Source organism: Ursus arctos, unplaced genomic scaffold (genome assembly GCF_023065955.2).
Source record: "Ursus arctos isolate Adak ecotype North America unplaced genomic scaffold, UrsArc2.0 scaffold_24, whole genome shotgun sequence".
Taxonomy (NCBI): Eukaryota; Metazoa; Chordata; class Mammalia; order Carnivora; family Ursidae; genus Ursus; species Ursus arctos.
The window spans coordinates 25,184,596-25,211,324 of NW_026622919.1; the positions used below are offsets into that span (position 1 = coordinate 25,184,596).

At 55.7% G+C, this 26,729-nt stretch overlaps 2 long non-coding RNA genes across 3 annotated transcripts; one reads left to right on the forward strand and one right to left on the reverse strand.

Annotated features, from left to right (window-relative positions):
* Positions 1 to 1,656: 1,656 nt before the first annotated feature.
* LOC123001800 (uncharacterized) lies at positions 1,657 to 21,943 on the reverse strand. The gene is made up of 4 exons (XR_006411085.3): positions 21,745 to 21,943; positions 4,942 to 6,488; positions 4,176 to 4,252; positions 1,657 to 3,842 (listed from the first exon to the last, which is right to left on the reverse strand). It is a non-coding gene; the product is annotated as an uncharacterized LOC123001800 (long non-coding RNA).
* On the forward strand, positions 21,037 to 26,145 carry LOC123001799 (uncharacterized). 2 transcript variants are annotated; one of them, XR_006411083.3, is made up of 4 exons: positions 21,043 to 21,199; positions 21,773 to 21,967; positions 22,058 to 22,179; positions 25,661 to 26,145. It is a non-coding gene; the product is annotated as an uncharacterized LOC123001799 (long non-coding RNA). The 2 variants fall into 2 exon arrangements; XR_008961322.1 differs by having other exon boundaries at positions 21,037 to 21,199; positions 21,773 to 22,179.
* The last annotated feature ends 584 nt before the right edge of the window (positions 26,146 to 26,729 follow it).

Consider the following 26,729-nt stretch of genomic DNA (forward strand, 5'->3'; position numbering starts at 1 on the left):
CAGCCCCTGGGCTCAGCATGCGAGTCAGAGTACACGCATCTTCGCAGCCTGGCCGACGAGCCCATTTCACAGATGGGGAAGGTGGGACTCAGAGCAAAGAAGGAGCTTCCCCGGGGTCTCGCAGCTGGAAGAGGGCAGATTTAGAACTCAGCCCCAAGTGTGGCCTAGATGCAGCCCTGTGACTCTTGAGCACTCTACTCTGGTCAGTGCCCAGGACTCCACTGGCCCCAGATGACCCTGCCAGCCCCAGTGACCCTTGTGGCCCCCCGCCTGAGGATGGAAGCCCCTCCAGGGCCACAACAGCCCCTACTCAGTCCGGCTTTGCCAGTGACTCTGGTGGTTTAGGTCATGCCCTGGAATCCCAGCCCGGCCAGCCAGTGACAAGAGTTCCCTGCTGGCCCTCTGTTGCAGGGACACAAAGTACCTTTACACATAACCTCTCTTTGTCCCCCTGTTGGTCACGGCAAATAGGTCAGGCCCAGGGCACAATGGTAAGGTGGCAGAAGTTTGTCTTGGACAGTGTTTGCAGGCTCTGTTCCCTTTCCACCTCGGGTTTCCTGCTGACTGACCCCTCCCTGCGCCTTGGGCAGGACTGGACGCAGGGGCTTAACCCTTCGTACCAGAGAACAGCGTGGAAGGACTACAGAGGGGCCTGCAGGCTTTTTGGGGAGATGTGCGATGAAAGTGGGGGTTCGCCTTGCTCATGAACCCTAAACTGACCTGCAGCGAGTCCCAATGACAGCCTGGGACCGTGTCGCCCCTTGAGTGCCCCCCAGATCACAGAGCTCAGCGGGAAACGTGCTTTCTCGCTTATTTCCCTCACTGGATCCCAAGCCTGCCAGGTAGGGGCTGTGCAACCTGGTCCCTGCCGCCACTCCTGCGCCCCCCGACGGGCCTGCCCCCACCCGTGCGTGCGGCCTGCGCTAGGCCTCTATCAGCCCCGCTGCCCGGACCCCCTCCCCACCTGGCGGATGAGGGCCCTGCAGACGAGGCTCAGAGGGTCACACGCCCCGTGTGTGAGCGGCTGGGATTTGAACTTTGGTCTACGTGGCTGCCAAGCCTGTGCTGCCTTGAGCCCCCTTTCCTCCCCCTGCGGCCTGTTGCCCTCAAGTGCCCGTCACAGGGTGTCCCCAGAGAGCAGAGGCCAGCCAGGGACAGGGGAGAAGGGCTGTCCGACACTGTGCTTCCGCTCCAGCCACACGCTCAGCTTGCCCGGGGCGGCCCACTCCTGCCTCCGTGACCGTGACCTTGGGCGGCATCAGCAACCCGAGCCTCCCTTTTCTCTTTCGTGAGCTACCAGCTAAAAACACCTATTTCTGGAGAGTCTTGTGAGGATTCAACGAGATAACCCGAGCTGAGTGCTTCGAGCAGCGGCACATGGTAGGTGCTCAAGAAAACCTCGCCGTCGCTGTGGGCCTGCGCCCCGCGTGGGGGTGGGGCGGGCGGCGACAGTGACAACACCGCCCCGAGACCCACAGGAAACTTCATCACAGACACCGACCGCATATACAAGGGAAGTAACAAAACACGAAGAAAAAATCTTAAAATTTTGGCTGAGTAAAGGCAGCAGTATAATTACCGTCATTTATAAAAACTGCTTCCCATTAATGTCTAATTCCCGCGAAGCGCAACAATGATTATCTCATTAACTATGTGTCAGATGAACTTTGTTGTAGCTTTTATTTGATTAAAACAGTGAACTCTCAACACGTACGCTCATTCTCCATAGTCTGTGGTTTCTGGAGCGCAGGGCTCTGTTGACGACTTTTTCTAAATTAGAAAGCGTATTTCCAGGGAAGTGTCCTGTAAAATCCAATGATTTGGATTCCCCAGAGGGAGGTGGAGGGAGCGTCCCAGAGCTTCCTACCGGCACCCACCTCTGGATTTTCAAAAGCCTGTGACGAAAGGCGAATTACGTGTCCATCCTTCAAAAACTTGGCTTTGGTGTCATCGGAATATTTTCCTACGTGCCTCTGCGTTACGTCGTAGTAGCAGAGGGGGCTGCTGGGGGTTTTTCCCCAGTCCGTCGAAAACTCCAAAGTTGTTACATCCTGGATTCTGTTTCCCCCCATGGGGAGGAGAGGTTGCTATCTGTCATATGCACTTAAGCGCCTGACATTTTTCTCATTTTCTGATAGGCACTGCAGCCCCCCACCCCCCGCTCCTCACCCCTACCTTAACAGAGAAAAGCTGCTGGCTGACAGCTCCCAGCTGCATGGGGAGATAGCTGAGAAGTTCCAATAGGGAAGTGTCATGCTTTGCCAACTCTGGGGACGACAGAATAATTGGCTGGAACCGCAGACCTGGGCGATGGTGCCCGGGAAGACAGTCCTCGTGGAAGGCTTCCTGGGGGTGGGCTGGGCATCTCCCACAATGCCAGACAAGAGGCATGGTATCCAGACGCTGAGGCCCTTCAGCGGCCCCTCTCACCACCAGGAGCCATGGAGTGTGCCTGCTGCCATGGGGTGGGGGGGCTTCCGCAGCGCACTAGAGCCCGGGGTCCCTCTCCTGGAGGTCCAGTGGTGTGTGGGGGAGGTGGTTCAGGAGGAGGAGTCCGGTTTTAGCACTCAACTTCCATGGGGCAGGGAAGATGGGGTGGGGGCAGCAAAGACCCCTGTCATCATTACAGGAAAAAGAGGCCAGAGATCTGCAAGAGGGGACTCACACTGTCCCAATTCCCTAGAGTCTGTGCAGACAGAGGTAGAGGGAGGGAACGCCAGGGCTCTCAAGGACAGAGGCAAGGGCGAGCTTGGATCCTGGAGGGCCAGGGTGAGAGGAGCTCAGAGAGAGGAGCCCCTGACAGGGGGCAGGAGGGCAATTGCATGTTCCATCCCCTCCTGATCAGAATCCTGTGCCCTGGTGTGGATTCTGTGTAGAGCCCCCCACTCAGCGCTTCCGGAGTCCATCTTTCTCCAGCTCTGGCCTCGCTCTCTGCGGTCTGACTGCTTTGCTTTTGGCCACTGGTATAAGGCCTAGGGCAGCACTATCCAGCGAAGTAGAAAGCTGGCGCATATATAATTTTAACTTTGTCTACAGCCACGTTTTAAAAAGTGCAAAGAAACAGGTAAAATCAATTTTAGGAACATATTCTGCCTAACCCAACATATCCAGAATATTATCATTTCAACGTACAATCAACATAAAACGAATGAGATCTTTTACATCCTTTTTCCATACTGAGTCTTTGAAAGCCCGTGTGTAGCTCACCTCGCAGAAGCTCCTGGTTTGGGTTAGGTCCCTTCCCAGTGCTCAGCAGCCACAGGTGGCTGGTGGCTGCCATACTGGGCTTTCCTTGTGCCCTGTGATTCTCCAAAGGGGTGGTGGTTTGGTGTCCTTATAGGTGCCGGTCCAGACTGCTTTTCCTTTTCCCCAGTGCAGGAGCAAATCAGCCTTTGAGGCTGGGTGCTCATCTGTCTTTCCTCTGTTTAACAAGGGAGGCCGGTGGGGGACAGAGAACCCTGAATTGGGCATCAGTGGGCACTGCCACTGAACCGGCTGTGTGACCTTGACCAAGTCACCTGCCCTCTCTGGGCCCTAATTACATCCTCTGTCAGGAGAGGGGTTTCCATTAGACTTGGGATTTCAAGCTGTGGAACCTGTTTTTCCAAGGAAATCTCACACAGAAGCCCCATCTATAAGTCAGAGGAGAGAGTTGCCCCTGTTTGAAGAGGGTGAGAGCTTGGGCCTGGCCTCCTGCAGCCCCAGCCCTGGAGGTAACTCGTAGGCCAGGCCCCAGAGGACCAAGAAGGAAAACCTTGCACCATTCCTCAGTCCACAGCTCACGTTTCAACAGCATTTTATGAACATCAGAAGGACACTGTAGGTTGCTTATGGACCCATTTCTGTAGTAAAAGTATGAAAATGCACATGGAAAAATGCATCAATTTCAAGTTCAAGGCCTCCTCTGAAGAGGGAGGAAGGACATAAACTGGGGATGGCACTTGGGTTCTATTGTCAACATTTAACTTTTGGACCAAAGGAGACCTAAAGAAAATATAGCACGGCATTAACATTTATTCAAGCTCAAGGTTGGGTGTGTGGCTATCTGCTCTTCTCTGTATATTTGAAATATTTTATAATTTAAATTTACTTAAAACTTTAAAAAGGGGAAACATATATAATCTGATATCACTTCAGGCAAATAATTTTTTTAAAACATAATAAAGTAGGGGTACCTGGGTGGCTCAGTCAGTTAAGCATCTGACTCTTGACCTCAGCTCTGATCTCAAGCTCCAGGTCGTGAGTTCAAGCCCTGGGTTGGGCAAAAAAAAAAAAAAAAAAGTAAAGCATAAGTTCCTTCCCACACCCTCTTCTTTACCCCCTCATCCCCACCCTAATCATCGCTAAGACCCCTCCCACCACCCTGCTCTGGGAGTCCAGGAACCCGGGTGCTGAATCAACCAAAGGCTGGGGCTTCGGGGAGAAGAATTAGAGCCAAGCAGTTATTCCATAAGCGCTAATGATATATACAGGTATCAGACATGTGGGGGCCCCTGGGGTGATTAAGACCTAACCCTGCTTCAGGAGGGACCCAAGGAGGGAGACCTGGCAGACCTGGCCTCGGTGCTGCAGTGGGAGGACCGAGGGAAGAGGCAGGACCTGTCCCTTCCCTGGCTCCCATGGCCCCCAGCCTGTAGACTTTGGGGGCCCCCTTCTCTCTAGTTCTTGCTCAATCTCCCTCTCCCCTCCTAGCCTGTCTCTCCAGGACTCTTGGATCACTCTGGGCTTGCCCAGCCAAGTCTGGAGGACACTGCTTCCTTCCCCCTTGGATATCTGTGTGTTCCCCCCAAGCCCCATCTCTGGTTCCTCCTGGCAGCTCCTCCCCCCAACGTCCCCCGTGACACATGGTAGATGCTAGGGAAGGTCAGGAGACTTGCCAAGGTCACCTTGCTGGGCTGGGCCTGGCAGGAGTTGGAGGGCTGTAGGAGGGCAGCCACTTACCAGGTCCAGTGGGGTTACTGTGTCCCAGCAAACAGGTCCTGCTGGTTTGCCATTTGGAGAGTTTGGCCCCAATTCCCATGGCCTGGTTAAATGGTAACATGTCTTTTGTTGTGGAAAAGTGACAGGGAAGGAACAGCCAGCTGTGATGAGGACAGGTGTGAGACCCAGCTGGCTCTGAGTTCTGGACTGCAAGTGAAGCTTATTTTCTTTATTTTTTGATTCTTTTCTGGACTCTCCCCCTTTTGCACATCTTCCTGGGCAGATGAGTAAGAGCAAGGAGCGGTGGTGAGGGTAATCACAGAGTTCCACAGCCATCAGGGGCCTTTCATTGGGAGATTGTTTAGCCAAGAGCTGCTGTGCCCATTTTACAGAAGGAACCATAGAGCCAAGGAGGAGTGAGGTCACTATGAGTCACCGGCCTTCCTGGCCTAACTCAGACCTGGCTCCACGGGGCCGGGGCCAAGCCAAAGGAGGCAGAGGTGGCCAGGGAGGGGGCAGAGGCTTCACCTTACAATCTCTGGTTCTTCCAACAAAGTTGAATGTCCTTGTTGGCCTTTGATCCCCTCAACTGTGTGGTCAGAGGGTGGGGGCCGCCCTCCTCCCTTTGTTCAGCGCCTGCCTCATTACAGAGCTGGGCACACAGGATCTCGTCTGCCCCCACAACACCTTCCTCGTCGGCTGGGCCGGTTTTACAGACAAGGAAATGGAGAGTCAGCGAGATTAGGGCCCTTGTTCAAAGTGTCCCAGCTGGTCAGCCCGAGGGAGACTGGGCCTCCAGACGCCAGCCTGGGACGCAGACCTGTCTGCGGTTCCCAGGCTTGTGCCAGGCCTGCCCCGGCCTCTGGCAGAAGGACCCCAGGACACAACATCTCTGGTCTGAGGGTTGGGCTGCTGGGGGCTAAGGACCCGCCAACATGTGTCTTGGAATGGACAGTCACTTTGAGAGCCGGGATCCAGAACAGCCCTTCGTTTTGCCCTTCAGGCGAGGTTAGGCTGTCTCGGCCCTGAGACGGTCCATCTGCCACTCACTGGCAGGGCGTCCTTGCTGGCTGAGCCCGCTGTCATTGGCGTGGCCGTTTCCCAAGCAGCAGGGTCTCACCTGTCACTGAGTGCTCACTTGGTGTCAACACTCTGGTGAGAAGAAGGAACAAGGAGGACAGAGGGAGTTTTCTCCAGCTTTTGGAGACCTTGGGGAGGCAGGAGCCCACCCACCGACTCTCAGACAGTCTGTGTGAGCCCTGGGGTGCCCAGGGTGGGCCGTGCTCCCTGGTCAGAGATGACATGGAACCCAGGACAGGCCTGGGGCATCTGGTCTCCGTGGAGGAGTAGCTGTGACGCCCTTCCCTTTTTGGTGCCCTGGAAAAGACAGTACCTTCCTCAGCAGGTCCTGGGGAGGTGCAGTGGCGTGGTAGGTGTGAAAGAGCCTTCCGGAAGCCCCGGGACTTCCCCGGGGAGGGAGCCTGGAGTCCTCACCCTCGGCAGCTGGCTCCTGCTCCGTCCAGGCCACGGGACGCCACGCTGGGGCCAGAGGTTCTTCAGTGAGGAATCTGTGAAGGTCGGTGAGAGGCGGGAGCCAGGGTCACGGCGAGGGCGGGCCAAGGCCAGCCACCCACCGCAGGCCGCAGCTGCGGCTCTCCCCACGCTGAGGGCCGACTTGATTTCTCCTGCAGAACCACGTGGTGTAAATCAGTGCTGGGCTGAGCAGACTCAAGTCGAAGAGTCCAGAATCGAGCCCCCTAGAGTGTCTGAAGACCTGGGCCAGCTGCGGGAGCCTCTTGAAGCCTCGAGCAGGTGGCCTGAGCGAACGGGGCACTTCCCCAAATGTGTTCTGGGCGCTAGAGCTCAGGCCCCGACACTGGGGCCCACCGTCCCATGCCGAGGAGGCTGCAGGAGGCAGCCTGGGAAAGCCCATTACTTGGTTTGGGAAGAGTTGGCCTACTGTCAGGTGCTTCCAACTTTTGACCCAATTCCTGTCTCCCTGAAGGAAAGGCAGACTGGGGAAGGTGTGGCTGGTGTCCCAGGGGCCGAAGTCCAGCCACTGTCCCCTTGATGGAGTCCGGCAGCTCCCTTGTGCTGAGAGAGAATGTGTCTTAAGCGGGCGCCAGGTTCTTCTCCCAGGGGAGCCCTTTTTCAAAAGGGGCATTCCGTCTCCCCCCACCCCCGCCTTGGGCCCTCCTGCTCCCAGGCACGGCCTCCTGCAGGGCACGCCCCCCCCCCCCCCCCCCCCGTGGATGACACTGCACCCTCGGGATACTGGACAGGGGCCGCCCTTACAGAACCAGTTTGAAGCCAAACAGTGTCGTGTCATAGTCCGTCTGAGCAGGAGACCACAGCAGGTGACTATAAGTCAGTTCCAGGCCCTGAGGGGCGGAGGGTCCATAGGGACCCAGGGACAGACCATGGCATGTGCATAGGAAGCTCCTTCCTGTCCTCCCCTGGGCACAAGCCTGGCAAAGTGACCCCAATGGCTCCCTTCTCCTCCTGTGACCCACACGCCCCTCGTCCCAGCAGCACACTGGGTCCCTCACCCTGGGAGGTGAAGGAGGGGGTGGTGGACGGAATGAGGGGCTGCAGCCTTCCTACTATCAGGTCCGAATGGCTAGTCCAGAACTCACCGGAAGCTTCCTGAGGGGCAGGGTGGGAGGACCGCCCTCCCGCAAAGGGAGCTCAGGGCCTCCGGGCACAGGCGTCTGGGTAGCAGCTGAGCAACGCCTGGCAGCACAGGGGTCCAGAGCCCTGGCCTGAGGCCGCGCCTCTGTGAGTGGGACAGGCCCCAGCACCTCCCTTGAAGATGGAGAGCGTGGGGCGGGTGTGGACCCTGAGGGGGACAGGCTGGGAAGGGCAAAGCTGGTGGTGGAGAGGAGCGGGTGGGCAGCACTCTGGGGGGCCTCTTCTTAGAAGGGCCCGCACCTTGGGTGCTGGGGGGGGGGTGGGTAGGTTGCGGGCACTGCTGGAGAGCAGACAGCACCCCGGCCAGAGCCTGGGGAGAGGAAATGGTGGAGGGAACCTTCTGAGCACGCTGTCTGGCCCCTGCAAAGAGCCCAGAGGGGGAGGCAGCTAAGAGGAAGCCCCCGTGGCCTTTCTCAGCGCCCCCACCCCCCTGCTGCCTGCATACTACACGGGGGTGAACTCCAACCCACACTTCACAGCTCTCTGAGGCTCACAGCCTCTCCTGCCGGGGCTTCTGACTCCTGGTTTCTGCAGAGCCATCAGTGTCCTTCCTCTGTGTGAAGAACAGAGGTGGCTCCCCCCACCCAGGGTGCACCCACAGGGTGCAGGGGGACCCTAATCCGCCTCCTGATGCCTCATCACTCAGGGTATGACGGGGCCAGTGCCACGTACTTTCTGGACCCCTGCATCCCCTTCTCTGAACCCAGGGTGTGAGATCGGAACAGCCCGGAGCCACCATCCGGACCCACAGTTGCCCCATTCCATGACTTTCCTAACCAGATGCTGCCCCCTCATCCGCCCCTCCCCCAGGGGGAGCGGCTGAATAATCGCGCCTTCTCCTTCCCGGTTCCTAGGCTTCTTTCCAGGATCCTCCATCAAGGGGGCTGGCAGTCAGGGGGCTCCCCTGGAAACAACCTAGTGTTGCCACTCACCCCTGGAATCGGTTTTTACAATTTACCACGGAGCCATATATTATCTGTGATTTTGTGTAATCTTCACGGCAAGGTAAACACTGTTGGCTCTGTGCTGTAGACGGGGAGAATGAGCCTCAGACAGCTCTGCGGCGTGCTCAGTCACCGGGCAAGTCAGGGGCAGGTCTGGATTTTGAACCCAGATCTGCATGGGGCCCGGGACTGGGGAAGGCCCGCCCCAGCATCACGTAGAGCCCCTGGGTCGCCCTTCTCCACGGGGGCTGCAGCGCGGTCACCCAGGCGCCTCCATTCAGGGCCTGGCTTGGCAGGCAGCTGAGCCTGGTGATGTCAGCGTTGCCATGGAAACCCTTCCCCGGGCGTCGGGCAGGACCAGCCTCCCCGGCACAGTTTCCCTTTGTGTGGACTTTGCAATGCGTTGCCAAGGCAGTGGGGCCTGCTGGGCGGGTTGGCAAGGGGTGGGGACAGCAGACAAAAACCCACATCGCATCCCAGCAACCAGCAGCTCACAACAGGGTGCGCTGCGCCCTTGGGAGGGAGGGGCTGTGGGCCAGGCTTTGAGGGTGGCGGGGAGACCCTGCGCCCCCACTCAGGATCCCTGCCTGGAAATAGCCTTTTAGCATCTTTGGTGCTCTGTGGGGGGTCCTGCTGCCTCAGAATCACCGGTGGGCTCTTAGGAACAAGGCAAAGTCAGGTCCACCGCAGACCTGCTTGGCAGGGGAGTGGGGAGGAGCTGTGGTTTCACCAAGTCCCCAAGGCAATTCGGATGGGCAGTTAATTCTGAGAACCACCCTTTAGGGCAGAATAAGGTTTATTGAGCACCTTTTCCCTAATTTATCTTGCATAATCCTCTCGGCAACCCTGAGAGGGGGAGGTAAACAGAGGAAAAAAGTTTGGTGTTTTGTTCTGGTTTGAATCCCCATTGCACAGGGGAAAACACTGACGCTCAGAGAGGTGAGATCTCGTCTTGCCCACGGTCACCAAGCTTGGACGTGGCAGAGTGTAGATTCAGACCCAGGGGTCCGAGGCCTTACCGTGCAGGCCTCCCCATTGGCAGGGGCTGGCAGCCTGGCATTGGAACTCCCTCCTCCTTCTGGTTTTCCGGGAAGAATCCTAACGTACCTTTGTCGAGTGGGCCAGCTCCGTCCGAAGGCTCTCACCAGCTCCCAGATCTGAGAGGGGCTTGAGCCCCGGAGAAGCACGAAGCCGGGTCCCTCGGATTGGCAAGGCGCCCTGCCCAGCCCAGGGAGGAAACCCTGCCCTTCCCCCAGCTCGGCCATCCCACCACACCCTCCTCTGTCCACAGCCTGCCACGGCCTCCTGGCTCTCTGGAAGGGCTCCCAAAGTCCCTGGTCTCTCCCACTGCCCCGGGGTAGGTGGCGGCTGACCCAGTGCACAACGATGCCCCGATTCTTGGAAGTCTCCAGAAGAGAAACTCTGCGACCTTTGCTGGCCTGGCCAACCCTCGGAATGTACAGACCTCCTGCTTTCTTGAAGATCGGTCTCCTATTGCCGAACACCCTCTCAGGGCTCTCAAAGGGGAGGATCCCCACACTTTAGTCCTGGGGTTGTATTCTGCCTGTGACCCTGGGAGGAGGCCGAGACCCTGGCTGACACCACAGCGCCCCCCCCCCTTCCCCAGGTCGGCTTCTCCTCTCCACCTGCATCTCTCTCTTATTAAAGGTCGACAAAGCCCAGTGAGGGCTGAGCACGGGCCAGGGTTGCCGGGAATGGCTGGGCAGTGAGTGGCGACGAGCCGTCTCAGCCCAGTGCTGGGCCCCACCAAAGCCAGCCAGTGTTCCGGCCCCAACCATGACCGGGCTCTGCCTGCCGCTCTTTCATTGAACAAGTATTTCCTGAAGTCTGTGCTACGTACAAGGAAGGACTTAAAAAAAAAAAAAAAAGTCTCCAAACAAGCCAAAAAAGGGATGGAGGGGATACAAACAACACCAGATACCCGTGATCCGTGCCCCCAGAGGGGAAGACAATCTGCTTGTGTTTCATATTTGACATCACCTGGGGACAGAAAGGCAAGAGACCTCCAAACACTAACCCTGGTCCTCTCTAGCTGGTGGCATCGCGGGTGACTTTTAAATACTTTTCCAAACCTTGTAAAGTGTAAGTTCTATAAGTAGAGCGGTCCCCAGTAAACATGAGCGTTTCTTGGGATCTTCTTAGGAACCTGCCGTTTACAGCGTCTGGGCTGGAGGGTGGGTCAGAGGTCAGCCGGTTCATTGTCTCTCCGGAAGGGGCACACACAGACGTGTCTATAAGGTGCCCCGGCCCTCCTTCTGCAGGGTGGGTGAGGCTGCCGAGGGGCCCCTGGAGACTCTGACCCCAGCCAGAGAGCATGGAGCACCCCAGGCACCAGAGGGCAATGAGTGGGCAACCCCCACCACAGGCCTTCTAGCCTCTGCCCCGCCCCTGCCAGCCTGGGCCAGCGGAGAGGAGACTTGGAGTACAGCTTTCCTGCAGGGGACGGACATCAATGGAACCTGGCCTCTGAGAGCTTCAGCTTACTCATCTGCAAATGGGAACAACAGTGCCTCTTGCATAAGCTGGTGGGGAAATTAAATAATGGGCCCCCGGGCCCTAGAGGGAACCAGCACATAGTAGGTACTCAAAAAGCACTACCGACCGAATGCACGAAAGCGCACGTTGGTTATTCTCCTTTACTGGATTGGATCCCAACCCCTCCAGCGAATCCCCATGACTTCAGAGTCGTGAAACATCCCGTCTTTATATTTGGGTGAGAAGCTTTCTCGGCTCCTCAAATTCTCCAGCACAAGCTGCAGCAGGAAGCTCATGGCTGAAGCAGCCATGCCGTCTGGCTCTCTGGAAACGTCTCCAGTGCCCTGGGGCCCAGGCAGCCCCTGTTGGGACTGCCACGTCCAGTCCCACCACACCCCAAACAGCGGCCACAGGAATGAGAAGGATTATGGCTGTTTTGTGGGAAATCGAAACACTTAAAAACAAAACAAAACAAACCACCCAGGGAAGGCCAAAAGATCCATCTACAGTCTACAGTCTACGTTCTAGATTTCAGCATTGATCTTGCTAAAATAACACCTTTACATCTTATGGGGCCTCTCTGGAGAGTGATTTCCTCCAAAGGGGAGACCATAGTAGGGAGAACCTCAGGCCTTTTGGCAGCCCCAGGATCACATCGGGCGTTTGCGTGTCCTGTGTTGACCAACCCTATCTCCCTGCAATGCATTTGTAGTCGCCGGTGGGTTCGAGATTTTTGGCACCTAAGTCACTGTGTTTTTGCCAGCCAGTAAGTCGGGGCCCCCCCTGGAAGCAGAGGTGGTCAGCTGCGTCCTGCAATTGCAAAGGCTCTGCTACAAGGCTGTTGGCTTGGATTGGGGGGAGGGGGCTGTCCCAGAAACACCCCCCTTCCCAAATTAAACCAGATTAGGATTTCTACTTGCTCTTCCCTTCAATAATCCCTGCATTTGATTCCCTGACGAACCATGAAGCAGGCCAGGCAGAGAGGGTCACGATCCCTAGGGCGAGTGAACAAACTTGCCCCAAGAGTGACTTAGCAGAGGTTACACAGGCACCGAAGTCGAGCCCTAAGACCTAGGACCTGTGATAGCAGATTTCCCAAACATATGTCCCCCAGGAGACTTTGTGGGATTTCTTTCTCTTTGTAAATGTTATCTTGTAACCACTACACAAAGCCCATGGTAATGCCCATGACAAGGACCCCCAAAGAGCAAAAAATTGCCTGTAGCCCAGGGCATCGTTCTATAGAATCCCCCCGTGCTTCTTCCGCATCATTATTCAGAGGGCAGTCCCATCTCATCACCTCTGAAATAGACATTTTTCACATTTCTAAAGTACAAATGCATTTTACAACTGACATATACACATGATGTGCTTGTATTTTCCTTTCCCACCAAAAGAAAAAACAAAAAAGCTCTTGGTAAATCTCGTGTGTCATAGAATCAAGGGAAGGTCATTTTGCAGCGATGGAGTAAAATCATCAGTGCGGTCTGCCTCCCCCTTTCTCACTTTCCTTGAGATCCCTCAGCATCGGCAAAGGTTAAGGACAAACCACGACTGGATGAGACCCAGTGTTTCCTAATCCCAGGCAGCTGGCCACCCCCACGCAGGACACTTGGGCAATGTGAGTAACTTCAATATAAATCAAAACAGCGGTAGGACGTATGTAAGGCACCATTCTGTAAAGTCCAAGGCGCAAACGGAAGGAAGGAAACTGATGTTCAGTGAGCATCTGCTGTGTGACAGCCTGGTGCTGGGAGGGCGTCTGGTCCCAGATTGGCAAGGAGGGGATGGTCAGAGCGGGGAACGTTTCCAGTCGAATAAGGAAGAATAGCCCAACCGATGTAGTGTCTTCTGATCCTTGGGAATTAATAAATTGAGTAAAAAAATTTTTTTTCTTTCCAAAAAGCATCTTTATATATATATTTTTAAAGATTTTATTTATTTATTCGACAGAGATAGAGACAGCCAGTGAGAGAGGGAACACAAGCAGGGGGAGTGGGAGAGGAAGAAGCAGGGTCATAGCAGAGGAGCCTGATGTGATAGCAGAGGAGCCTGATGTGATAGCAGAGGAGCCTGATGTGGGGCTCGATCCCATAACGCCGGGATCACGCCCTGAGCCGAAGGCAGACACTTAACCTCTGTGCTACCCAGGCGCCCCTCCAAAAAGCATCTTTAAATCGAAGGCGTCTTATTAAGCGGCTTGTTTTCAGCTGGGTGGAGGTCTGGGCAGACACCACCTGGGCCTCACCCCGCCTCGGCCTGAAATCACGAGCCCCAGCATCACCTGGAGGGCTGGTTAGACCACGGCTGGCGGGGGCCCCGCCCCAGAGGCGCTGATTCAGTGGTTCTAGGGTGGGGTTTGGGAATTTGCATTTCTAACAAGCTACCCCGTGCTGCTGATGCGGCTGGTCTGCGTGAGGATTACGGGAGGAGCTCTTAAAAACGCTGGGGCCCGGACTCTCCCCCAGGACCCTGATTTAACTGGTCCGGGTGCAGCCTGGGCATCAGGATTGTCAAAGCCTCCAGGTGATTCTAAAGTACCAACAAGATGGAGAAGCACCAGCTTTATGGGAAAAGCCACCAGGCCTAATTAAGGTTCCTCAGGGCTGGAGGGTTCCTTGGATTTCAAGGACAACCTCCTTACTTTTCCCAAATTGGGGTGTGCCGGGCGGCAGGTGTGTGAGGGCCAGAGGGCAGCTGTGCCGTTCAAATCCCACGTCCATACTCGTACCTTTGAAACCAGGTAAACTGTTTGCTAATGCTGGAAAAAATGTGTAAGCCTATTACCGATGTTTAAATTAGGAGATGTCATAAAACCAAGCTTTCTGGTTCCTCTGGGCAAGCATCTGGGCATGTGACAATGTCACCGGAGCCGGGCTTACGCACACACTTGCCAGCTGGCCACAGTGCCATCGCTTCCTGGTGCGTTAGCTCTGCTTGGCCGGAGATGCCCATTGATTTTAGCTGCGGAGAGCCTGTTAGCGGGCGGGTGTGAACGGACAAGTGATGTGCCCCGGGGGACTCGGACTGATGCCTTCAGCTAGAGACAGGAGACCTGGGAAAAGTGTGTGTGTGTACACGCTCTGGCAGCGACTGGCCGGGTGACCTTAGACAATTAACATGCTCTCCCTATGCCTCAGTTTCCTCACCTGCAAGGTGACCTCCTGGATCCTTTAGAGGAGCTGGAAAGAAAAGTCCACGTCCGGCAGTCATGAGTTGGGAGGAGGAGGAGGGGGATGGCTGGGCTCAGGCTGCCTGCTGGGCACTGTAGTGGTTGTCACCTGGTCTCCCCACAGGCCCCCAAGCCGGGCGCTCTGGTCTCCAGCCAGTTCCCGTACCAGCTCCCGTGTGAGGCAGTGTGGGTGGCCAGGTGGGTCCATTCCTGTGGCTTTGCCACCTGGCTGTGTGGCCTCAGGCAGGTTACCTGACCTCCAGGAGTCTCAGTGTTCTCACATGTAAAATGGGCCAGTAGGGGGTTGCTGGGAGGATCAAACAGCTGGAGTGTGGAAAGCATTTAGCACAGAGCCCAGTGTATAGTAGGTCCTGGGGGGGTACCATCATCATCATCAAGAGGAGGTGCTCAAGCTGTGCCCTGGGACCTGCTCATCCCCTGAAACCTCCACTCCAGCCCCGAGGTGCACCTCCTTATAACAGGGAGATGCCCTCTTTGTGTCCTAGTGAGCCTAAGTTCCCTAGGACCGGGTTCTGGCCAAACCCAAGGTCACCTTGCTGGTTCCTCAGCCTCCCTGCAGACCCAGGCCCCTGGAATCAGACTGCCCTCTGCCTTCCAGCCCCAGCCTTACCCTTTCCTCTGACAGCTGCATGCCTTGGTGCCCTGAAGCATCCTGGATGAGGGGCTTCACCCTTCACCAGCTGTGTGACTTTGGACAAGTTCCTTGGTCTCTCCGAGCTTTTGTCAGGTGGAGGTAATGCCTCCATTACACACTAAGCTCCATGAGCGCAGGGACAGTGTTTGTCTTAATCACCAGGATGTTTGTTCCCAGCACCTAGTCCAGGCCCTAGCATACAGTAGGTGCTCAACGACTATTTGCTGAATCAATGAAGGTTGGCCTAAGGATTAAATTGAAAAACCTATGTAGAACATACTCCCAGGGGCGCCTGGGTGGCTCAGTCGTTAAGCGTCTGCCTTCGGCTCAGGGCCTGATCCCAGAGTCCTGGGATCGAGCCTCACATGGGGCTCCCTGCTCTGCTGAGCGCTGGGAGCCTGCTTCTTCCTCTCCCACTCCCCCTGCTTGTGTTCCCTCTCTCGCTGGCTGTCTCTCTCTCTCTCTGTCAAATAAATAAATAAAATCTTAAAAAAAAAAAAAAAACATACTCCCAGGCGCAAGTAAGAATTAAATGAACGTTTCTTGGATCTGAATCTACCCAGTCCCTGGACACTCTTTCTTGTGGCTCACCTGTCGGGACACATTCTGGGAACTTTGACCACAGATCACCAGGCCCTTGGTTACCACACTGGTCTCCCACCTACACCTTTGCAGCCGAGTTTCAGCAGAAGAGCAGCCCCGGGGCCCATCCCACATCCCCTAACACCACATTCACCGTATGAACTCAGCGGCCACCTGGTGCGCAGTCACTCACCATCCGGGACCCTTGCCACCTGCCCACATTCCTCCCCTCCCCCCGGCTGACATTATTCTATTTCTCCCCTCTGGGGCTTGCTAGGAAACGCCTCCCTCACCTCATCTCTTACCTCAACAACCCTTATTCACCTTTCAAAGCCAGTTCAATGTCACCTCCTCCAGGAAAACTTTTCAGACCCCACCCAGCCTAGATTACAGACTCCAGCTCTGCTCCCGTATTACCCGTGCATGACTCCATCCTTATGCTTACCACATTATTTTATAATTATCTGCTTATGTGTCCGGCTTCGCCATTAAATTGTTAGTTTATGGGGGGCAGAGACCATGCTGATTCATCATTCTACTCCTGTGTGCAGGGCCTGGCGTGGAGTAACGCTCTTTTCAGATCTTACTGCTTTGGAACAAATCACCCTACCACTTAGTGGCTTAAAATTGCTCTATTTTGCGCACGGTTTTGTGAATCCGGAATTGGAGAGTTCTCAGCCGGGCAGTTCTCACTGGGGGTCTGCCATGGGCTGCGATCACCTGAAGGTTCTAGAGTCGGGATGAACAGATGATGCATGCGCGCGGCTGCCAACGATGCTGGCGGCTGGCCGGGGCTTGGCCGGGGCTCCATGGGGCTCCGTGTGGTCTCTCCGGCGAGGCAGCCTCACAGTAGCCGGCCTTCTGACACGGTCTGGCTTCCCCCAAAGCAAGTGTTCCAAGACAGCCAGGAGCAAGCTGCATGGTCTTTTCTCACCCAGCCTTCCACTGCTTTCTGGGGGCTACAAGTGAATAACTCAGGTGAGCCCAATTCAAGGGGAAGAGACAGAGCCCCCACCTTCCAACGGCAAGAGGGCTGAAGAATTTGCGGACCTGCTTTAAATCCACCATAGCCCTCGACGTGTTTGTGGGATGGTTGGATGGATGGATGTCCAATTGCTCCCCACCTATCCCACCCCGTGGATGCCTAGTTCCTCCCTTCCTGCCTCCTTCTCCTGTACCACCCTGACCCCAGCATTTTTGAGAATTTGGTGGTAGCAAAACCACAGGCTAACAACCCACGGCTCCCGCCTCCACGAGGCTGCTGTGGGCTGGTGTGCGGGGCTGGGGCCGGTCCCTCCCCTGGCCTCAGCGTTGGTTTCCCTGCTCAGATCATAAGGGGCTGAGCCAGACCCCCTCTGAGACCCTCCCTGCTCCAACATAAGGCACGTCCACACCTTCCCTCTTGCTTTCTGCAAAGTTGGCTGGAGGCGAAGTCCAGCTTCCATCTGCAAGGCGACCCCCAGCCTTCACGTCCTTGGGGGTTTGTTTCTAAATAACACAAGCACACACGTCCACGTTCTGGTGTGAGTCACATGCGAATTCCCCATGACCTTCCTTTATGCCCTGCCTCCTTCCGAAGGGGACTGCCCCATCAGTGCCCTGAACCACCCTTGCGCCCCCCCCTTTTTAAAGGCATTCCCTTTCATGTACATTGCAGATGCGGAGACGGGTCTGCGGGGATATGCAGTTTGTTTTTTAACACAAACCAGACTGTCCTGCTCGTGGTGTTCTGCAACTTGCTCTCTTCTCCTCAGTTCTGTCTGGGACAGTCGTCCGTGTCTGAACGGAGCGATCACCCCAGTTTTCTCGTGCTGCCCTAGAATATGCCCTAGCCTGTATGCTCTGTAATTCACTGGCGATTCACCCATTCTCCTCGCTATCCAACATTTGCTAGGTTCCACTTTTCTGTTATTGCCTACAATCCTGCAGTGGGCACCCTCAGGCTGCGTTCAGCGCTCCCCCAGCGTGCAGGGCTGTGGGACACTCCGCTTCTGCGCAAGGACCTGGGGAACCTCTTTCAAGGCCCCCCAGTTCAGATCCCGAGGGCCAGTTCCGAGATGTGTGGCTCCGGACGACTCCGACTCACTGGCGTTCTCCAGCGCCCGCCGCCCCGGGGCGGCTGAGTGGGGGCCTCTGCAGGCCCCGCCGGCCAGCAGGTGCAGAGGCGGAGGGCCGGTCCTGCTCGCTGTGGCAGCTCATGCGAGCGGGCCCTGGCGCCGGTTACGTAACTGGGCCGTTAATGCTGCTTTCCTGGTCGATGGAACCCAAATTAAAAGAGGAAATTATTCTCCTGATGCTCAGCTCGCCTAATCCCCATCTGTCTCTCCCCTGATCCCCCGCGCTCGCATCTAAAGGTCTTGAACGCGCTCCAGATTTCTAATTTAGTTTGCTTATGCAACCAAAAATATTATGGCCGCGTTTCCTGGGGGTGATTAAGTCTATATTCTGGGCTCCAGGCACACTAAAAACAGCAGCGCCAGAGCCCCGCGCCGCTCGCGCGCACACCACGCGCCAGCTTTTTTTGGTTCCTCTGAGGTGCGGGCCGCTCTGCAGCCGCGGGGGCCGCAGGCCGGAGAGTGGGGGCCGGACCGCCGCGGAGCGGAGCGGAGCGGGGGAGAGCCTGGCATGGCTGGGAGAGGAAGGAGGGGAGTGCAACAAGGCGGGCCTGGGGCGCCCGCCCTCGCTGGGGATGTTGTGATCTTGTGATCGCAGCTGCTTGGGGTCCACTCGGAACCTCTGCCTCCTCCCTGGTCTTTTCTTCTCGGGTTCTGACTCCTGTGTGCCAGGTGTAGGAATCCATTTTCCCGCATATCCTCCCACCCAGAAATCCGTTCAAAGATGTTTGTTACACCATTGTTAATTCTGGAATAGCAAAAAAAAAAGGGGGGGGGAAGAACACCTCTATCAGTGGGGAGCGATCCAATAAATGAGAGAAACATCAACAATCTGGGATACTATGTAAATGATTAAAAAACAGTAAGGGGATAGATTAAGATGTATTGACATGGACCGGATGGTTACATTTTTTTTTAAAAAGCAAGTCACAGGGGGCCTGGGTGGCTCAGAAGGTTAAGAATCTGCCTTAGATTCAGGTCATGACATGATCACAGAGTCCTGGGATTGAGCACCCCATCTGGCTCCCTGCTCAGCAGGCAGTTGGCTTCTCCCTCCGCCCCTCCCTCTGCTCATACTTGCTCTCTCTTTCTCTCTCTCTCTGAAATAAATAAAATATTTTTTAAAAAGCGAGTCACAGAAAAATACAGAGTATGTTCCACTTGTATTATTTAAAATCCATAAATGCAGAAATGGGAGTGTACATGGGACTGTTAACGTGGTTACCTCTGGGGTAGGAACCAGGACTGGGGAGGGAGGGGTTAAAGAGACTTTTGGGTTTTACTTCTGTATGATTTGAATCATACAAAGAGACTGTGTTCGTGTACTTCTTGTGTCACTTGCTTTCAGTGTTATGGGGGAGAGGGAGAGAAGATCAGGGAGCCTCCTGGACTCTGCCAGATTCTCTGGAAGCAGTGGTCAGATCAGGAGTGGGACTGGCTGAAAGTCCCTGCCCTCCACACCCCCCGCCCCCCACCGTGACCATTGTACTTGGAGATCTTGGCTGCTGGAAGGTTGGGCTGAGGAAGGGATGGGCACCTGGGCTGGGGGGCGAATGCTGAGAGGCAGGGCACTGGACCTGGAGTCAGAAACGTGGCTTCTCGTCCTGGAAGGTTGGCGCGGATGGCCGGGTCTCTGTCTACCTGCTTCTCTGCCATCCTCCGCCCTGACAGCCAGGTTGTGGGGCCTGGTGGCAAGAAGGTGTGGCTGCCCGGCCACCGGCTTTGAGACCTGAGACCAAGGGTGAGGACTCATGCAGTATGGGAGAAGTGCCCCCGGACTTGGAGGCTGCCTGTATACGACGGGGTGTCTCTCTAGTGCCCTGCAAACATCCCCGCATGTGCGCCCATTCCAGCACGTTTATCATTTCAAATCAGGTTCCAAAGGGCTCCAGAAAAGCCTATATGGTGCTAACTTCATCAGGTTTCTTTACGTCAGGACTTCTCTGGGCCTTCAGTCAGCTCAGGCACACGACACTCTCCATGGGGGTGTAAAAATGCAGCTCTTACCAAATACAGATGACTCAGGAGCCCTTGCCTTCCAGGGCCTCTCGCGGGCCTAGAGAGCCACAAACCAGTGAGCCAGGGAAGGCAGGAGACCAGGCAAGGACGGCGGAGGACGGTTACGGCCCGGGCCGGGGACACTTAGGACAAGGATGGTTAAGTACGAGGACGTGTGAAAAAAAGAGAGGTCAGCTCGTCTGTGAGAGATTAAAAAACGCAGTCCTGTCCCCAGGATGTGTGTGCGGGTGGCACGGCTGCCAGGGGTCCGTGGGGCCGGTGTGAATCTGTTTTCTCAGAGCTTGACCTCCGAGCACGGCACGTCGGTGCACACGCCTGGGCGACCCCGGAGGACACACACGGGTCACAAGCTCACACGCAGGTGCACCCGTAAGGACAGACACACCGCTCCTTGCCGGAACACACCCACTCGCGCTCGCTCACACACGTCGACTCACAGGCTCCCCGCAGGCGCACCGGGAGAGCCCGGGTCCGCGCCCAGAGCCCGCCGCACACGCGCACAGACCCCCGCGCCCCCCACACCCACGGGGGCTCGCCCACGAGAAGGCAAGCACGCCAAAGACACCCAAACACAAACAGAAGCACGCAGTCCACGACACCAGCACCCGCCCTGTGCGCACACCCTAGGCGCGCGCAGCAGAAGCCAGGTGCCAGCAGGCGTGTGCTCCGAGGACGCACCTGCATGCGCACGCTCATGCCCTCATACGCCGGGCGGTGCTTCGGGCCGCACGGTCCCCGCTTCTGCGCATGAGCAGGGCCGGCTTGGGGGGAGGGGGCGGGTGGAGTGACGCCGTGGCTCCCAAGGAACAGCGCATTTAGCAAAGCAGTTCGCAGAAGGCATGTGTCCTTCGAGTATTTTTATCTTTAGCACTCATATGTCTAGCGGAGTCTGGGTGGCTCCATCTTGCTACCAGGAAGGAGGGCAAGTGGCTCGATTGTGAAGCAGATGGCCTCTGGGTGCAGAGGACAGATGCCCCTTGCTCCTGGCCTCCCGCTCCCCCCCACAGCGTCCCCTCCCCCAACACACTGGGCTCCCCAGAAGCCTGCCCAGGCCCCAGCCTACCTACCAGGAAACCCAGCAGCAGGGCAGACCCTCCGAGCCCCCACCCAGGGGAGAGGGTCTGCCAGCCCCCAACCCACACCCCCACCCCCAGTAGCTCAGCTCTCCGTCAGGCTTGGGCCTGGGCCGTAACCCACTGCGAGACACCTGTCCCCAGGTCCCCCACATGTACGCCCGGATGGCGCCCTCCACTCTTCCTGAGCTGGCAGAAGATCCGGGCATGGGCCCTGTGGCCCCGCTGGCCGGTCGCAGACGGGCCGGTGGATTTCGAAAGCTATTTAATCCCTGGGTTCTGCCGCAGCCCTTCACCACCAAGCAGGTTCTAGTGCCCACGGATCTGATGTCAGGGGACGGCCCTGGCACCGCGCCCTCCTTCCTGCCCACATGGCAGCGGCGGAGCCGACCCAGCGAGCGCCGAGCCCCGGAGCCTGCTCCTCGGGAGGCACAACCAGTCCGCTTCCCACCAGGCCTGCAAGCTCCAGCCCCTTCTAAAAAAAGTGCTGTCGTAAAGACTCCTAACCAGGAAAAACCATCAAGAGCGAGCATGTGAGGATAGCAGATAAGCAAGACCTATAACCTGGCGTTTCTTTTAAAACAATAATAAATGTATTTAGACAGAGGCAAAAAAACTGGAAAAACTAACAGTGGCTATCTTTAGAAATTAATCATTCGACAAATAGGTATGGCGCACCTACTGCTTGTCAGACTCCTTCTAGGTGCTGGCGTTCGAACAGGGCCAGAACCCTTAGGAATCTTATAGAGAGTGAACAGATAAGAACAGATTCCGAAGTTCAATGTATCCTATTTTTAAATGGTGACAAGAGCAGTGGGAAAGGGACAGGGAGGAGGGATGGGGTTTTGGGGGGGGGTGTAGTTTTTAATTGATTTTTTTTGAGCAGGTTTAAATTTATAGAAAAATTAAGATAGGACAAACAGTTCTCCCCAAATCCTCCCTGTACGTGTGGCCCCTCCCGTGCCGGACTCCCCCGATCTCTCGCATTATAATGGTACCTGTGTTACGATGACTGAGCCCACATTAATACTTCGTTACTGACTCACATCTACAGGTTATTCACGTTTCCTCGGTTTACCTAATTTCTTTCGTTGCTGTTGTTCCAGGAGCACATCCAGGAGAATACATTCCACTGAGTCGTCTTCTGCCGCTCTTGGTGGTGACTGTTTCTCAGCCTTCCCTTGTTTTTGATGACCTTGGCAGTTTTGAGGCGAACCGGTCAGGAATTTTGTGTTGAAATCTGCCTCATGTTTTTCTCATGATCGGACTGGGGCTCTGGGCTTCCAGGAGCAGGCACAGAGGTGAGGTGCCGTGTTTGTCAAGTTGTCACATCAAGGGCACATACTAGCAACATGATTTATAGCTCCCGGCATTGACCTTGCGTTCGCCAGGTTTCCCCACTGCGAAGTTTCTCCCCCACATCCCCCTTTCCACGCCATCCTCCTCGGAAAGAAGTTGCTGGGTGCAGCCCACGCTTAAGGAGCAGGAATTACGCTTCCGCATTTTGGGTGATGTATGTACCTCAATTATTTAGAATTTTTTTGCACAGGAGACTTACCTGTTGCCCACTTATTAATTGATCCAATCACTTATTTATAACGGACTCATGGATGTTTATTTTACATTTGGGTTATAATCCAATCATATGTCGTTTTCTTACTCCATCTGTTCTAACTTTGGCTGTTGGGACCTCTCTCATGTGGGTCCTGTGTCCTCCGTTATTTATTTATTTATTTATTTAGCATTTCCTTACTTCCTGGCACTACAAGATGCTCCGGGCTCATCTTGTGTATCTCCACCCACAGTCCCAGAATCAGCCATTTCTCAACGATCCCTGGTTCCTTTTATTGGAGAATATGAGAAAGTAAGATCAGGATACTAGGTATGTCCTGTAACTTTTAATTTGATAGTTAGTGAAAGCTTCTCCAAGAAAGTAATGTATGAGTGAAAACCTGAAGAAGGTGAGGAGCAAACCATGGAGACACTGAGGGGAGGGAGCGATCCAAGCTGAGGAACCAGACGTGCAAAGGCCCGGAGGTAGGCGTGTGCATTGTGTTCGCAAACAACAAGGAAGTCAGTGTGGCTAGAGCCAAATGAGAGGCACAGGAGATGATGTGTGGGTGCAGATGGGAAAATCGGAAAGGACTGCGACTTTTCCCCAGACTCACCGGGGTGGGGGGTAGACATGTGACATAATCTAACTTATTTTTAAATAAAATCCCTGGCTACTGTACTGGGAATAAAATGAAGGGGGTGAGGGCAGATGCCATTGTAAGGATCCCGGGAGTGATGATGTTGGCTTAGATCAGGTCATAGCAATGCACGCAGGTGAGGGGCTGATTCCAAGGCAGAGTGATAGCACTTCCTGACAGATTGGCTGCTGGGTGAGTGCTGGAAGGACTGTCCTAAGGTTTGCCCAGTTCTGGAAGGAGGCAGCTGTGGGACAGACTGGGGGAGGGGCAGGTTTGGAGGGGTTCCAGGAGCTCACATTTTGGACGCATTAGTTGAAACTCCCCTCCTTCACCCAGTCTGGAGTTTAGGGCAGAGGGTAGGTGGGAAATACGGAATGAGACCAAGGCCCCGGGCAGGAAGCAGGTCCCTGGCCTCCCTGCCCTCTTCCCCTGCCACAGGTGGCCTCAAGGCGCTGGGTTTAGGCCCATGTGGTGTGGCTGCTCTCACCCAGAGCTGCACATAGGCCCAACGAGCCAGCCCTCAACCATGAGCAGACAGAGGAGGCTTTGAGAAACCTGGCCCCAGATCCCAGTGAGCGCTTGGTCAGCTCCCAAAGAACTCTTGGCTTTGCTTAGACCAGGATTTACCGTGCACATCTGGGGCTCAGGACACGGAAATGCCCCAAAGTGGAGAATGGGCTTTCTCTCCAGCAGGGCGCCCACTAGGGTGGGACTGGGGGACCACATCTACTTTTTCCTCAGCTCCCAGCCTCTGGGCCTCTGGTCGCAGTCCTCAGCACTGCGGGAGTGAATGATGGCCGTATTCTTGAGAGCAGCCCCTCTGGCCTGAGGGAGGTGACAGAGTGAGGCCACGGGACTCCTGAAACAGAAGATGGAGGCGGTGGGGACAAGGGCAGAAGGGAGGAGAGGTGAGGGGAGGGGATAGGATAAAGGGGAGGGGGAGGCTTCGGGGGAGATTCGGGACAGAGGGGAGATACAGGGGAGCTGGCAGCCCTGGGCCCATCTCAGGCTTCTCAGGCTGGTGAATGGGAACCACCGGCCAGGCCTCCGTGCCTCCTCCCTTTTGCTCACACGCACAGGGCCCATCGGCAAACACTGCGGGCCCCGCCCGCACGAGACACACACAGCCAGACCACCTCCCACCTCCCTGACTGTCTCCACCCTGGTCAGGCCACCACCTTCTCTGACTTGCACCTCTATAAGCGCCTCCCCCACACCCTGCAGTCCATTCTCAGGGCAGCCAGAGTGATCCTTTTAAAACAAAACAAGATCAGGCTATCCCACCACAAACCAAGCTCTCCCCTCAATCCCAGAGTAGAAAGGCCTCCCCTTGGCCCTGCTCAGCCTTCCCTCCACCTTCCCGTCCTCGGTCCAGTCCTCATACACTGGCCTCTTCATTGCTCATCTGACACACTAAGCATCGCCTGCCTCAGGGCCTTTGCACTTGCTGTGCCCTCTACCTGGACAATTTCTCCCAGCCATCTAAGTGCCATATTCCTTCACTTTCTTCAGGTGTCAGCTCAGATGCCCCATCCTCTGAGGCCTTCCCCGATCACCCTATCTGAAATAGACTCCCTTCCACCCTTGTCACTCACTACCCCCTATACCCTTAGTTTTTCTTAAGACTTATCACCACTTTATATATATTTATTTAAGTCTTCCCCACTACAATTGTTTTGCCCAGCAATGTATCCCCAGCACCTGGAACAACCCTCAGACAGGTGGGTGCTCCATAAACAATTTGTCGAATAAATGAGTAACCACCTCTCCCCTTCTAGAGATGGCTCAGGCCACCCTCTTCAGGTACCAGCGACCTAGCTCGCAGAAGTTCTTAGAGCTACGTAGATCCTGTTAAGCTTGGGGAAACTCACCAAAACTTCAACAGAGCCAATCCCACCATCTGCAGATCTGCAATGTCACCACGCCTTCCCCGTTCCCTTGAACCTCACACCTTCCTGATGCCTGCTCTTCCCCCATGCCCCAGAGCCAGCCAGGCCCCAGATCCTTCCAGAACACCCCTTAAACCTCTCCTTATCCCCCTCTTCTCCCGCCCCCCTGTCCTCTTGCTCATCGGCTCAAGGTCTCAGCAGGTCCACAGGGATCCACAGAGGTCTTGCTAACGAGTACATCTGACCTGCTCCCTCCCCTGCTTAAATCCCTCCTCTGGTCCTCAGGATAAAGACCAAAGTCCAGTGTGTCTGCCTCTGGCCTCTTGGCCTCTCCAGCCTCCCTCCCTTCTTTTCCTTTCTCTGCATGCTCACTGGGAGCAGCCCCAGCACCTGCTGCCTTCCCATCGTTGGGACGCCCTGCGGGTCCTCCTCCCTGCAGCCCTCTGCTCCTGTGATTGCAACTTACTGTGTTACCGTCCCTCGCTTTCCATATGGAGGTCTTGGGGTGCCGCCCGGCTGCAGGGCTGGAGGTTTCTCAGGAGTGGCTGTGGGGGCTGAGATGTGGCTAGTGGAAGCCACGGAGGGGCTGAGGTCCCCTGGTCTGTCCCTCGGCACCACCACTGCTGACCTGGCCCCCAGCCCTGCACTCCAGGAGGGAGGACCTGGGTCTCTGTCCTTTAGGCTCTGACACAGGAGAGGTTCTTAGGAAATGTCCGTGGATGGGTTTGTTGAATGATTGACTCTAGAGAGTAGCTCTGAGTGATTTTTTTTTTCCTTTTCTACATTTCTGTATTTCCCTATTTTAAAAAATCGTGTACATCCCTCATTTTTTAAAGTGGAAAAAAACTTACCTTGCAAAATCATTCTTTTATTAAAACATTGGTTAAAAAGTAACTCTTCCTATATCTTCCAGTCCTGGGCCCCTCGTGAGTATATACCCAACAGAAATGTGCCTAGAGATTCACAGAAGACAGGAACTCGAATACTCCAGTGACATTATTCATGACAGCCAGGAACTGGAACCCACCCAAACGTCCATCAGCAGTAAAATGGGTGAAAATGTTATGATAAGTCACACGGTGGCCAGCTACCAGTAATGAGAATGAATGCCCTAGATATGGACGAATCTCACCAACCTGGTATCGAGCAAAAGGAACGAGACAGGAAAGACCACAGAGTGTAGGGCTCTATGCAAGTTCGGTTTAGAAGCAAGCCGAAGTAGCCCACGGGGCTGGGAGTCGGGAGAGAGGTTACTCTGCGGGACGGGAGGGAGTCATGAGGGGGCTTCTGGGTGCTGGGTCCGGCTTGTGCAAATTCATCCACTGTGTACTTCTGAGCTCTCTCTCTCTCTCAAATTAATAATTAAATCTTAAAAAGAAAAAAAATAAAAGACATGAATCCTGGAGCAGGTTAAGCCCACCTCGTTTTTCTGTGCAGAGGGAGGTGGGGGGCCGGCCCCCACAGTCCCTGTGGCGTCCTTGTCCCTCAGTCCGGCCACCAGAGTTTCTCCCCAGTCTCTGAGACTCCCGAAGCCCCAGACTGGGGATTCTGGTTCCACGAAGCCTCCAGAATGCCAGGAGCTCTGGGGTCCATTCCTGTCATTACAGTTGAGGCTCTAGAAACAGGGCTGGGAGGGTGGACCCTGCAGGCTCTCCCTCCTTAGCTGGGTTGTTCTGGGTCTCCCAGCCCCCAGCAGCCACAAGCCACAAGGCAGGGCTGTGGGCTGCAGGCACGCTTGGTGTGGGAGGTCAGAGCACAGCACTCCGGGCTGCCTGGGTCCTTAGGTTATATCCCTCAAGCTCTCTGCACCCTCGGGTCCCTGGGCTGGGGCTGTCCCCACTTCAGTGCCTCCCGCCCCACCCCCAGCAGAGACCGGGCGAGCAGGGGCACCTGCGAGCAGGGGCACCTGCAAGGGAAGCACAGGCTGGGCCCTGTTTGACCTTGCGCCTCGCCCCCAAAGGTCACACTGCAGGCTGGGGCTT